Raw genomic sequence first — 12,672 nt, 5'->3', positions numbered from 1 at the left:
TTCTAAGCTGACGCGAGTTCTACATCCCTGTTCTCGAGGTCCTCCTTCATGGTGACTAAAGAAGTAGAATTCTTCAGCCTCTCAGCAAGGCAATCCGGCAAGATAGTCTCGGTCGGATAGGAAAGAAAATCAATTCAAGATTCACTTGATCAGTAGAGCTTACCTTCAACAACTTTCTTCTCCTACTCGAGGCGACTGCACTTGGCTTTTTTAGCTTCAAGGTTGAGGCGCAAATCCAACAGCCGACTACTACTAAATGGGAATAGAAACTGAGACTACCGCCGACTGCCAAATCGACAGTAGTCTCAGGGACTACACCCAGTGGGTGCGTCAGTGCCCTGATAACCCACAAGTATAGGGGATCAACTGTAGCCTTTCACAATAAGTAAGAGTTTCAAACCCAACGAAGAGCTAAAGGTAGGACAAATATTTCCTCAAGTTCTATTGACCACCGATACAACTCTACACACACTTTACGTTCGCTTTACCTAGAACAAGTATGAAACTAGAAGTACTTTGTAGGTGTGATAGGATAGGTTTGCAAGAAAAGAAAGAATACGTAAATAAAAACTAGGGGCTGGTTAGATAAAGAAATAATTACGTTAGTTTAACGAGTGTGGAAAAGTGGTGGTAGGAGTTGCGGAATTGTCCCTAAGCAATTGACTATGTTACTAGACCGATAGCAAGTTTTATGTGGGAGAGGCCACTGCTAGCATGTCATCCCTTACTTGGAATTCTATGCACTTATGATTGGAACTATTAGCAAGCATCCGCAACTACTAATGTTCATTAAGGTAAAACCCAACCATAGCAATAAGATATATTGGTCCCCCTTCAATCCCGTATGTATCAATTTCTATGCTAGGCTAAAGCTTCTGTCACCCTTGCCCTCCAATACATAGTCCTATCAACATACTACTAACCCTATGGTGTGATCCACGCACGCGCTCATATGATGGGCACCAAAGGACAGCAACATAACCACAAGAAAATTAAACCAATCATAGCAATTCATCAATCACCGATAGGACAACGAAAATCTACTCACACATCATTGGATAATAATATGAAGCATAAAGCACCATGTTCAAGTAGAGGGTACAGCGGGTTGCGGGAGAGTGGACCGCTGAATATAGATGGGCGAAGGTGATGGAGGTGTTGGTGAAGATGACAGAGGTGTTGGTGCAGATCGCCGTCACACGATGATGTCCCGGGCGGCGTTCCGGCGCCGCCGGGAGAGAGGGGGAGAGAGCCCCCCTTATTCTTCTTCTTCCTTGACCTCCTCCCTAGATGGGAGCAGGTTTTGCCCTCTGGTCCATGGTCTCCATGGCGGCAGAGAGGCAAGAACCCCTCCGAGATTGAATCTCTCTCTGTGTGTCCTTTTGTTTCTGTGCTCCCAGATTCTGCCTTTCACCGTTTCTTAAATTCCCGGAGATCCGTAACTCCGATTGGGCTGAAATTTTAATACGATTTTCTTTCGGATATTATCTTTATTGCGGCGAAAGAAGGGCCCCAACCGCTTTAGGGATTGGTCACAAGCCTGCCAGTCGCGCCCTTGGGGGGTCGCGCCTCCTGGGCTTGTGACCTCCTCGGGCATCGTTTCGCGTAGATTCTTCTTCCCAAAAATCATAAGTATTCCAAAAACAAATCCCCGTAGGTTTTTAGTGCGTTTGGACTTTGTTTGGTATGGATAATCTGCGAAACAAAAAAACATGCAACAAACAGGAACTGGCACTGGGCACTTGATCAGTATGTTAGTCCCAAAAATAGTATAAAAAGTTGCCAAAACTATAAGAAAGTTGTAGAATATTGGCATCAAACAATCAAAAATTATAGATACGACGGAGACGTATCAGTATCCCCAAGCTTAATTCCTGCTCATCCTCGAGTAGGTAAATGATAAAAAAGATAACTTTTGATGTGGAATGCTACCTAGCATAATCTTGATCATATAATCTAATCATGGCATGAATACTAAAACACGAGTGATTCTAAACAATAGTCTATCATTTGACATAAAGACAATAATATTTCAAGCATACTAGCAAAGCAATCATGTCTTCTCAAAATATCATGGCCAAAGAAAGTTATCCCTACAAAATCATATAGTCTGGCTATGCTCCATCTTCCACACACAACGTATTTAAATCATGCACAACCCCGGTTTTAGCCAAGCAATTGTCTCATACTTTAGTGTTCTCAAACTGTTTCAACTTTCATGCAATACATGAGCGTGAGCCATGGACATAGCACTATAGGTGAACAGAATATGGTGGTTGTGGAGAAGACAAAAAGGAGGAGATAGTCTCACATCAACTAGGCGTATCAACGGGCTATGGAGATGCCCATCAATAGATATCAATGTGAGTGAGTAGGGATTGCCATGCAACAGATGCACAAGAGCTATAAGTGTATGAAAGCTCAAAAAGAAACTAGTGGGTGTGCATCCAACCCGCTTGCTCACGAAGACCTAGGGCAATTTGAGGAAGCCCATCATTGGAATATACAAGCCAAGTTCTATAATGAAAATTTCCCACTAGTATATGAAAGTGACAACATAGGAGACTCTCTATCATGAAGATCATGGTGCTACTTTGAAGCACAAGTGTGGTAAAGGATAGTAGCATTGTCCCTTCTCTCTTTTCTCTCTTTTTTTTTATTTTTTTTCTCTTTTTTTGGTGGGCCTCTTTGGCCTCTTTTTTTTATTTGGGCTTCATTGGCCTCTTTTATTACTTCCTCACATGGGACAATGCTCTAATAATGATAATCATCACACTTTTATTTACTTACAACTCGATATTTAGCACAAAATATGACTCTATATGAATGCCTCCGGCTGTGTACCGGGATGTGCAATGATCTAGCGTAGCAATGACATCAAAAAACGGACAAGCCATGAAAACATCATGCTAGCTATCTTATGATCATGCAAAGCAATATGACACTGATGGCGCGTGTCATAATAAACGGAACGATGGAAGTTGCATGGCAATATATGTTGGAATGGCTATGGAAATGCCATAATAGGTAGGTATGGTGGTTGTTTTGAGGAAGGGTATATGGTGGGTGTAATGCATCGGCGAAAGTTGCGCGGTACTAGAGAGGCTAGCAATGGTGGAAGGGTGAGAGTGCGTATAATCCATGGACTCAACATTAGTCATAAAGAACTCACATACTTATTGCAAAAGTCTATTAGTCATCGAAACAAGGTACTACACGCATGCTCCTAGGGGAATGGTTGGTAGGAGTTCACCATCGCGCGATCCCGACTTCCACACAAAGGATGACAATCAAAAAATAAATCATGCTCCGACTTCGTCACATAAGGTTCACCATACGTGCATGCTACAGGAATCAAAAGCCTTAACACAAGTATTTCTATGAATACACAATTACTCACTAGCATGACTCTAATATCACATATTCATGTTGCAAAACTATTGCAAGGAATCAAACATATCATATTCAGTGATCTACAAGTTTTATTTAGGATTTTATGACTAACCATGTGAATGACCAACTCCTGTTAACTCTCTAAATAGGTATAAGTGAAGCATGAGAGTTTAATTCTTTCTACAAAAGATATGCCCCTTTCTAACAAATATAAGTGAAGCAAAAGAGCATTCTACAAATGGCAGTTTTCTATGTGTAGGGAAACAGGCAGTCCAAACTTCAAATGATATAAGTGAAGCACATGAAGCATTCTATAAAGCCAACCAAGGAATATCTCATACCAGCATGGTGCATAAAATAAAAACGAAAAATAATCACAAAAGACGCTCCAAGCATTTGCACATATCATGTGACGAATAAAAATATAGCTCCGAGTAAAATTACCGATAGATTGTAGACGAAAGAGGGGATGCCTTCCGGGGCATCCCCAAGCTTAGATGCTTGAGTCTTCCTTGAATATTACCTTGGGGTGCCTCGGGCATCCCCAAGCTTAGGCTCTTCCCTCTCCTTATTCCTTCATCCATCGTGGTCTCACCCAAAACTTGAAAACTTCAATCACACAAAACTCAACAAAACTTCGTGAGTTCCGTTAGTATAATAAAGTAAGTCACCACTTTAAGTACCATTGTGAACTCATTCCAAATTCATATTAGCATTATATCTACTATAATCCAAATTCACCATGGTTCATACCCCCCGATACTACCCATAGATTCATCAAAATAAGAGAACAATGCATAGAAAACAGAATCTGTCAAAAACAGAACAGTCTGTAGTAATCTGAACCTATACCATACTTATGGTACTCAGAAAATTCTGAAACAAATATGATAATTAAGGAAATTTGCATATTAATTATCAGAAAAAATAATCAACTCAAAAGCTCTTTCTGAATAGGAATTAAAAATAATTTCGTGAGCACAAAGTTTCTGTCTTTTTTCAGCATGATCAAACAACTATCACCCAAACTAATCATAAAGGCTTTACTTGGCACATTATTTTTAAAATACAATGGAATTGTACAAGGGGATAATTATTTTTGCGAGAAATTTCCATGAAAAATTCTACATTGTTTCCATGAGCATGAACACAAGTGTTCAAGGTCGACCCTCACTTTCGCAATGCATCACCTTTCAATCGCTTATCTTTTTGAAAAAAAATTAGTTCCCCTCTATATTTTTTTGTTTTTAAACTATATAAGATCACTCAACATAAATAAATGACTCTCTAAAACTTCCGGGTTGTCTCCCAGGCAGCGCTTTCTTTAAAGCCATTAAGCTAGGCATAAAGTGCTCAAGTAATGGATCCACCCGGATCCCAAGGTATATCAAAGCCAATTTTAATTAACAATGATTTGTAATTTAGGAGTGAGCACAAGGTAACATATATCATGCAATGACGAAGTATAACTCTCTTCCTATGCATTGGCATGTCCTAAAAGAACAATTCATGCACATCAAGTAAAGGCCAATACATAGCATAAGCAGTTTCTTGCAATTTTATCGTATTAGAAACATAGAGAGGTGGAGATGTAGTTCCTCTCTCATAATAATTGTAAGTAGGAGCAGCAAGCACATTCATATTATATTCATCAAAATCATCATGTGTAATAGTAGAAGGAAACCCTTCTATGTAATCCCTAATAATAGCAAACTTCTCCCATATAGTGTAGTTGGGAGAGTTCAAAAAGATAATAGGACTATCATAAGTGGGTGCGATAGCAACAATTTCGTGTTTAACATAAGTGTTAGGGCATATTTTATGCCTAAGTAATTTTGGTGATTGATGACAGTACCACAAAGGACTAATCGTGTGTGTTAAGATTTCAGATAACACATGTCAACGGCACAAGACGACTCGCCCCCTCTTTCCATGGAACAGAAGCGCGGTGTACTCTACGATTCTCCTTCTTTGAGTCATAGGAACGCCGTACTATTAAGAGGGGACCCGTAGTGGAAAGGTTTTGGTGGAATCAATTTTGCCACACACACTTTATCTCCTTTCCCTTTACATGCAACTTTGGAGTGGCTCCCGCCTCTGTTTTTATCTCATCTAAGCAAAAAGTCTCTCAGCGGTAGTACCGCTGTGCCTAGAGGTAGTACCGCTGGGCCTAGCGGTGGTACCGCCAGAACTGGCGGTAGTACCGCTATGCTGGCGGTAGTACCGCCCCTGGTTAGCGGTAGTACCGCTCTAGGAGCTTAGTACAGCCTTCCTAGCGGTTGTACTTCATCGGACCTTTTTGCGAAGACTTTCTTGGCGGAGGTTGGCCCGGTAGTGCTTCTGCACTACCATGGGCCCAGCGGTAGTACTGCTGCTGCCAGCGGTAGTACCGCTGGAGTGCCAACGATGGTACCGCTGCAGCCAATGGTAGTACAGCTGGAGTGCCAGCGGTAGTACCGCTGCAGCCAGCGGTAGTACCGCTAGGCTCGGCTTGTGAGTGGGAAAACGGTTGGATTCCCCCCCCCCACTATATAAGGGGTTCTTCTTGCTGTAGAACCCTACCTTTGACCCTCCCAAGCTCCATTGTTGCTCCCTAAGCTCAAAAGTGCCCGATCTCTCTCCCTATCCAATCAAACTTGTTGATTCTTTAGGGATTGGTTGAGAAGGCCTAGATCTACACTTCCACCAAGAGAAAAGTTGATACCCCCACCAATCCCTTGCGGATCTTGTTACTCTTGGGTGTTTGAGCACCCTAGACGGCTGAGGTCACCTCGGAGCCACATTCCATTGTGGTGAAGCTTCGTGGTCTTGTTGGGAGCCTCCAAGCTTTGTGTGGAGTTTGCCCCAACCTTGTTTGTAAAGGTTCGGTCGCCGCCTTCAAGGGCACCTATAGTGGAATCACGATACCTTGCATCGTGCGAGGGCGTGAGGAGAATATGGTGGCCCTAGTGGCTTATTGGGGAGCATTGTGCCTCCACACCGCTCCAACGAAGACGTACTTCCTGTCAAAGGGAAGGAACTTCAGTAACACATCCTCCTCTTCATTGGTTCCACTTGTGGTTATCTCTAACCTTTACTTCGTGTATGCTTATGTTGTTGTCTATCTCTTACTTGTCTTAGTTGTTCTTGTTGTTAGCATCATATAGGTTCACCTCGTTGTTTCTATTTTAGTAAACCCGTACGTTGCTTACCCTAACTAGTTAAGATTAATTAAAAAGTGGTCGTTGCCTATTCACCCCCCACCCCACCCTCTAGTCAACCATATTGATCCTTTCAATTGGTATCAGAGCCACGTCTCTTTATTAAGGGTTTAATCCCCGAAGAGTATGGAAGATGATGAGGGAGTTCCCCGTGCACAAATCGAGGGCATGGACTTGACTTCAATCACCAGGGATGACTTGAATACGGCTATGGTCACACTCAAGACGTCCATGACGAACGAGGTAAAGACCATGCTTAAAGAGTTAATTGAGGGAATTAAAAACTCTCCCGAACCGACATTGGTGGTTAAACCCACCACCACGGATTCAGAGGCCAATTCCGTTAGGGAAACGACTAAAGGTATGCAACCTCGCCCTCCTCTCGAAAATGATGGGAATGGGACGTATGCATCTATTCCACCACCCTTAGTCTATGGAGGACCGGTTCCCACACCGCCTCTTAATCTTGTTGGTCCTCCTCCTAAGCTTGTAAAAGGTGATTTTGCTAACTGGGTATTTTCTATTAAGTCTCATTTGAATCACAGCTCAACAAATTTGTGGAGAATCATCGAGCAAGGCTATTATGCCCATGATCCAAGCAACCTCACTCCAAGAGAAGAAGCGGACAATCAATATAATCACTTCGCTTTGTTTATTCTCCAGTCCGCAGTGCCACCTGAAGAGCTTCCTCACTTGCTTCCCTTCACTTTGGCCAAGGACGGTTGGGAGCACATTATGGTGTTGTACAAGGGAAGCTCAAGCATTCAACAGTCCAACTATGAATTGGTACTTGATAAGGCCGATGAGTTTGTGATGAAGGAAGACGAGGACCCTCGTGATCTCTATCGGAGGGTGACTGCTATTGCTGTGGCACTCAAGGACCATGGGAGCAAGGATGTGGATGATACATGGGTCAAGCGCAAGTTTCTCAAAGCCATCATGCCTTTCAATAAAGCCATGTCATCTGTCATTCATCAGCGACCAGACTTCCACTCCTTGTCTTCCAGTGAGGTGTTGGATGAATTCATTGCAATGTCAATCATGAACGAGACAGCTGACAATGCACTTGCTCGTGTTCGCTCGAAGACAGCTTCACCCAACCATGCGTTAAAGGCAAAAGCAACTTTTGAAGAAGAAGAAGAGGATGAGGAAGAGGAGAGCTGCCCTAAAGACACGGAGTATGCTTATCATGAGCACATGGCTCTTGCGTCAAAGCAATTCTGGGGCAACAAGAGGAACTCAAGACCCACCTTCACCAAGAACAACTCAAATGGGTTCAAACCCAAGCAACGAGTGAGGACATGCTATAACTGTGGTAACGTGAGTCACTTCGTGGCCGAATGTCCCTATGAGAAAAGGGAAGACAACGGGGGCAAGCTCATCCGCAAAGACAAAACCAAGTCATTCCCAATCAAGAACAACTTTGTGAAGAAACCCCACCCAAAGGGCATGGTGGCCCTTGAAGAGTACCCTTCCGATGATGATGATGATGATGATGATATGGTGGCAATGGCAACTGTTTCTATTGCCACCCCCTCTCCCAAGAAGGTGTCTCTCTTCAACGCCCCCAACGAGAACCACATCGCCAAGTGCCTCATGGCAAAAGGTATCAATCAGGAGTTTGCTTCCGGTGGGGTGTCATGGTTGCTCGATAGTGAAACAACAAATCATATGACCGGAAGCAAGGACTTAGTGGTGGATGTGCATCCTTCTCCATCTATGCCCACCCATGTCCAATATGCCGGTGCATCCTCGTCAAAGGTATTGGGATTTGGTAAGGTCTTGCCTACAATTTACTTTCGGTTCGTCAACTTGCAATTATGGGTTTTTCCACTTTCTTTAATCTTGATATTGTGGTCCTCCTGTGGAGCAAGACTCTTAAAGTAGCCTATGTTGGATATGTCGAAAATGGTCTTTATGTGGTGAACTTCTCAAAGCGACCCAGTAAGACTGCGACGTGTTTAATGGCTAAAGTTGATGTGGGCTGGCTTTGGCATCGCCGACTAGCTCATGTTAATATGAGGTCTTTGCAAAGTCTTCTCAAAGGGGACCATATTCGTGGACTAACAAATGTGAGTTTTGCTAGAGATCGTGCTTGCAGTGCCTGCATTGAAGGAAAGATTCATGAAACTGCACATCGTCCAACGAATCTCATTTACACTAAGAGGAGCTCCTCCATATGGATCTTTTCGGTCCTCCATCATTTGATAGTCTTGGAGGCAGAAAGTACTGCTTGGTGATTGTTGATGACTACTCAAGATACACCTGGGTATATTTCTTCAAAAGGAAGAGTGAGACTCAACAAACTATCATCAACTTTGCTAATGAAGCTCAACGTCAACATGAAGCAAAGATCTTGATGATTAGAAGTGACAACAACACCGAGTTCAAGAACTACACCTTGGATGAGTTTCTAGGTGATGAGGGAATAAAGCATCAATATTCAGCACCATATACCCCTCAACAAAATGACGTGGCAGAAAGGAAGAACCGGACTTTGATGGATGATGCAAGAACAATGATGGCGGAATTCAAATCTCCATATAACTTTTGGGCTGAGGCCATCAACACAGCATGTCATGCGTCCAATCGGCTCTATATCCGCAAAGGCTTGAACAAGACTCCATATGAGATTCTCACTGGAAACAAACCCAATCTCAAGTACTTCCAGGTATTCGGTTGTAAGTGTTTCATTCTCAAGAAAGGTGCATGTTTAGCTAAATTTGATTCTAGAGCACAAGAGGGCATCTTTGTTGGTTATGCTACAAACTCTCATGCTTACCGTGTCCTCAACAAGTCCACCGGACTCATTGAGGAGACGTGTAACGTGGAGTTTGATGAAAATAATGGCTCCCAAGTGGAGCAAAGTGGTATTTGTGATGTAGGTGATGAAATTCCTCCCCAAGCCATAAGAAGAATGGGGATTGGTCAAATACTCCCCATTGAGCAACCCCTTGTAGCCGAAGGAGAAGTACAATGCTCTACTCAAGTGGAGCCATCACCTCCACAAGCCCCACACCCTTCCGATGAACAAAGAGAAGACTCTCAACAAGTTGAACAAGCTCAAGGTCAAGATCAATTGCCCAACAATGGTGATGTGTCCATATTCAAGCACTTACCCAAGGTTCCGAACCTGCTCAAGATCAAGATCAAGTGCAACCACAAGATCCAAACCAAATAGAAGCACAAGATCAACATCAAGAGCAACCACAAGTACAAGGACAAACAAGTGAACCTGCTCAAGTCGAAAGTCAAGATGATCAGGATATTGTCTCGCAATTCCCTTCTGCAGCACCAACAGACGGTGCCAAGGGAAGTTCAATACGCAAGGGCAAGCAAAGTAAACAAGTCGATGCTCCCCAGTTATCCAATGAAGAACTCTTGGAGCGTCGAGCAGCCAAGATTGCGAACAAGCTGAGAGTCAAGTCACATCTTATGAAGAATGTACTTGGCAGTTTAAAAAAGGGAGTATCCACCCGTCAACAGATTTGGAATTATTGTGAGCATCACGCGTTTGTTTCGTATTGTGAACCTCAACAGGTACAGGAAGCGCTCGATGATGAGGATTGGCTTATGGCCATGCATGAAGAACTTAACAACTTCGAGCGTAATCAAGTCTGGGATTTAGTACCAAGACCAAAGTAGGATCATAATGTCATCAGGACCAAATGGATTTTCAAAAATAAGCAAGATGCCAATGGGATTGTGCTTCGAAACAAGGCAAGATTGGTGGCTCAAGGCTACTCCCAAGTCGAGGGTATCAACTATGGTGAAACCTTTGCCCCTGTTGCTCGTCTAGAATCTATTTGCATGCTGCTTGCATTTGCTTCTCATCATAATTTCAAATTACAGCAAATGGATGTGAAAAGTGCCTTTCTTAATGGTCCTTTAAATGAGTTGGTCTATGTCAAGCAACCCCCGGGATTCGAACATCCCAAGCTCCCCAATCATGTGTACAAACTAAATACGGCACTCTATGGCCTTAAACAAGCCCCACGTGCGTGGTATGAGTATCTTACTAAGTTGTTACACGATCGTGGGTTTGAAATTGGGAAGATAGATCCCACTCTTTTTACTAAGAGGGTTAAAGGGGATTTGTTCATATGCCAACTATATGTTGATGATATCATTTTTGGTTCTCCTAACATTTCCTTCAATGAAGAATTTGCTGCACTAATGACCGAGAAATTTGAGATGTCCATGATGGGAGAGTTGAAGTTCTTCCTCGGATTCGAGACTAAACAAGGTCTAGAAGGCACCTTCATCAAACAAGCCAAGTACACTCAAGACATGCTCAAACGGTTCGAGGTTGAAGATGTCAAGTCGGTCAAGTTCCCCATGCCAACAAGATGCAAACTTGACAGTGATCCCAATGGTAAAGCAGTGGATCAAAAGGTATATCGCTCCATGATTGGATCCCTCCTTTACCTTTGTGCATCCAGACCAGATATTATGTTGAGTGTAGGGATATGTGCACGGTTTCAATCCGCACCAAAAGAAAGTCATTATATGGCTGTTAAGCGAAAGATTCGATATTTGGCTCATACCCCAAACTTTGGTCTATGGTATCCCAAAGAAGCAAACTTCAACCTAGTGGGCTATTCTGACTCAGATTGGGCAGGAGATTGTGTGGAGAGGAAATCAACTTCTGGAGGATGCCAATTCCTTGGTCGCTCACTGGTAAGTTGGTCTTCAAAGAAGCAGAATTGTGTCTCACTATCATCCACCGAAGCTGAGTATGTGGCAGCTGCAAGTTGTTGTGCACAATTGCTATGGATGAGGCAAACTTTAAAGGATTACAGTGTCACTTGTGACAAAGTGCCGCTTCTATGTGACAATCAAAGTGCTATCAAGATTTCCCTCAACCCAGTGCAACATAGCAAGACCAAGCATATTGACATTCACCATCACTTCATTCGTGAACATATCCAGCTTGGTGATATTGAGGTTCACTTCATCCACACTGAAGAGCAACTTGCAGATATTTTCACTAAACCCCTAGATGAAGCAAGGTTCCGGGAGTTAAGGCATGAGCTAAATATCATTGATTCAAGTAATGCGGATTGAAGCTAGGCACTTTGCTCCTCACTAGGCATTCGATCTTGTTCTAGATGTAGGCATGGACATAGGGGGAGTGTTGTTCTCTCAATGAACTTTTCCTCCCCCCATTATGCATAAATTGATCAAGTCTTTCACTTTAGCCAGTACCAAATGGCACTTGTGCTTCAAAGACAAGCGTTGGTCATGAACCCAAGGATAATTCTTCGCGGTGTCATACCTTTGTCTCAAACATAGGTGGCCTCAGCCACCTCCCCCACCTTTCTCTCATATGGAAGAAAGGATACAACATGACGAGTCAGTATATCTTGCTGGTGCTATCTTCTTATTCACTGACTTGTTGTTTGCCCACGTCTTTCTCATGCAATCCTATGTCTCGTTGTGCCATTTGGAGCGGTACTACCGCCAGGACCCCAGCCTACCACGAACTGACTAGGGCTTTTAGGGTTGTCTCAAGGGGGAGCGGTACTACCGCCAGGGGGAGCGGTACTACCGCCAGGACCCCAGCGGTACTACCGCCAGGGGTAGCGGTACTACCGCCAGGACCCCAGCGGTACTACCGCTGACCCATACCCCTTGGACTATATAAAGGAGGGGGAGCCCGTTTTTCCTGCCCTCTTTCTTCTTCCTCGTGGCTCTCCCTTCCCCAACCCCGAACTCCCCCTATTTGGATCTCTATCTGTGGAGCCCCTTCTCTCCGTTGAGTTGGAGGGTTTGCTCCAGTCCTCCTTCCTCCACCAAGTGCCATGGACTCCGATAAAGCTCCTCCCTTTATTCTCTTGATTGGTATTTTCTTGTTCTAGGGGTAGGAGCATTGGTGATTTGGATCCATGACTATGGTTTTGTGCTTCGTTCTTGGATAGAACGAAGGAGATATTCTAGGGGAGTGTAGGTCCTATGATTCATTGCGTTTAATTTGACATGCTCAAGGTTCTTCATGCTTTAGATCAAGCACTTTTTCTCTTATTTTGGATTAGATCTAAAACTTGGATCCTCTTGACTAGGCATGTCCTTATCTAGA

Source organism: Hordeum vulgare, chromosome 4H, assembly GCF_904849725.1.
Source record: "Hordeum vulgare subsp. vulgare chromosome 4H, MorexV3_pseudomolecules_assembly, whole genome shotgun sequence".
In the NCBI taxonomy this organism is placed as follows: Eukaryota; Viridiplantae; Streptophyta; class Magnoliopsida; order Poales; family Poaceae; genus Hordeum; species Hordeum vulgare.
The sequence above is the reverse complement of the archived record's forward strand: the minus strand, read 5'-3'. Positions refer to the sequence as shown.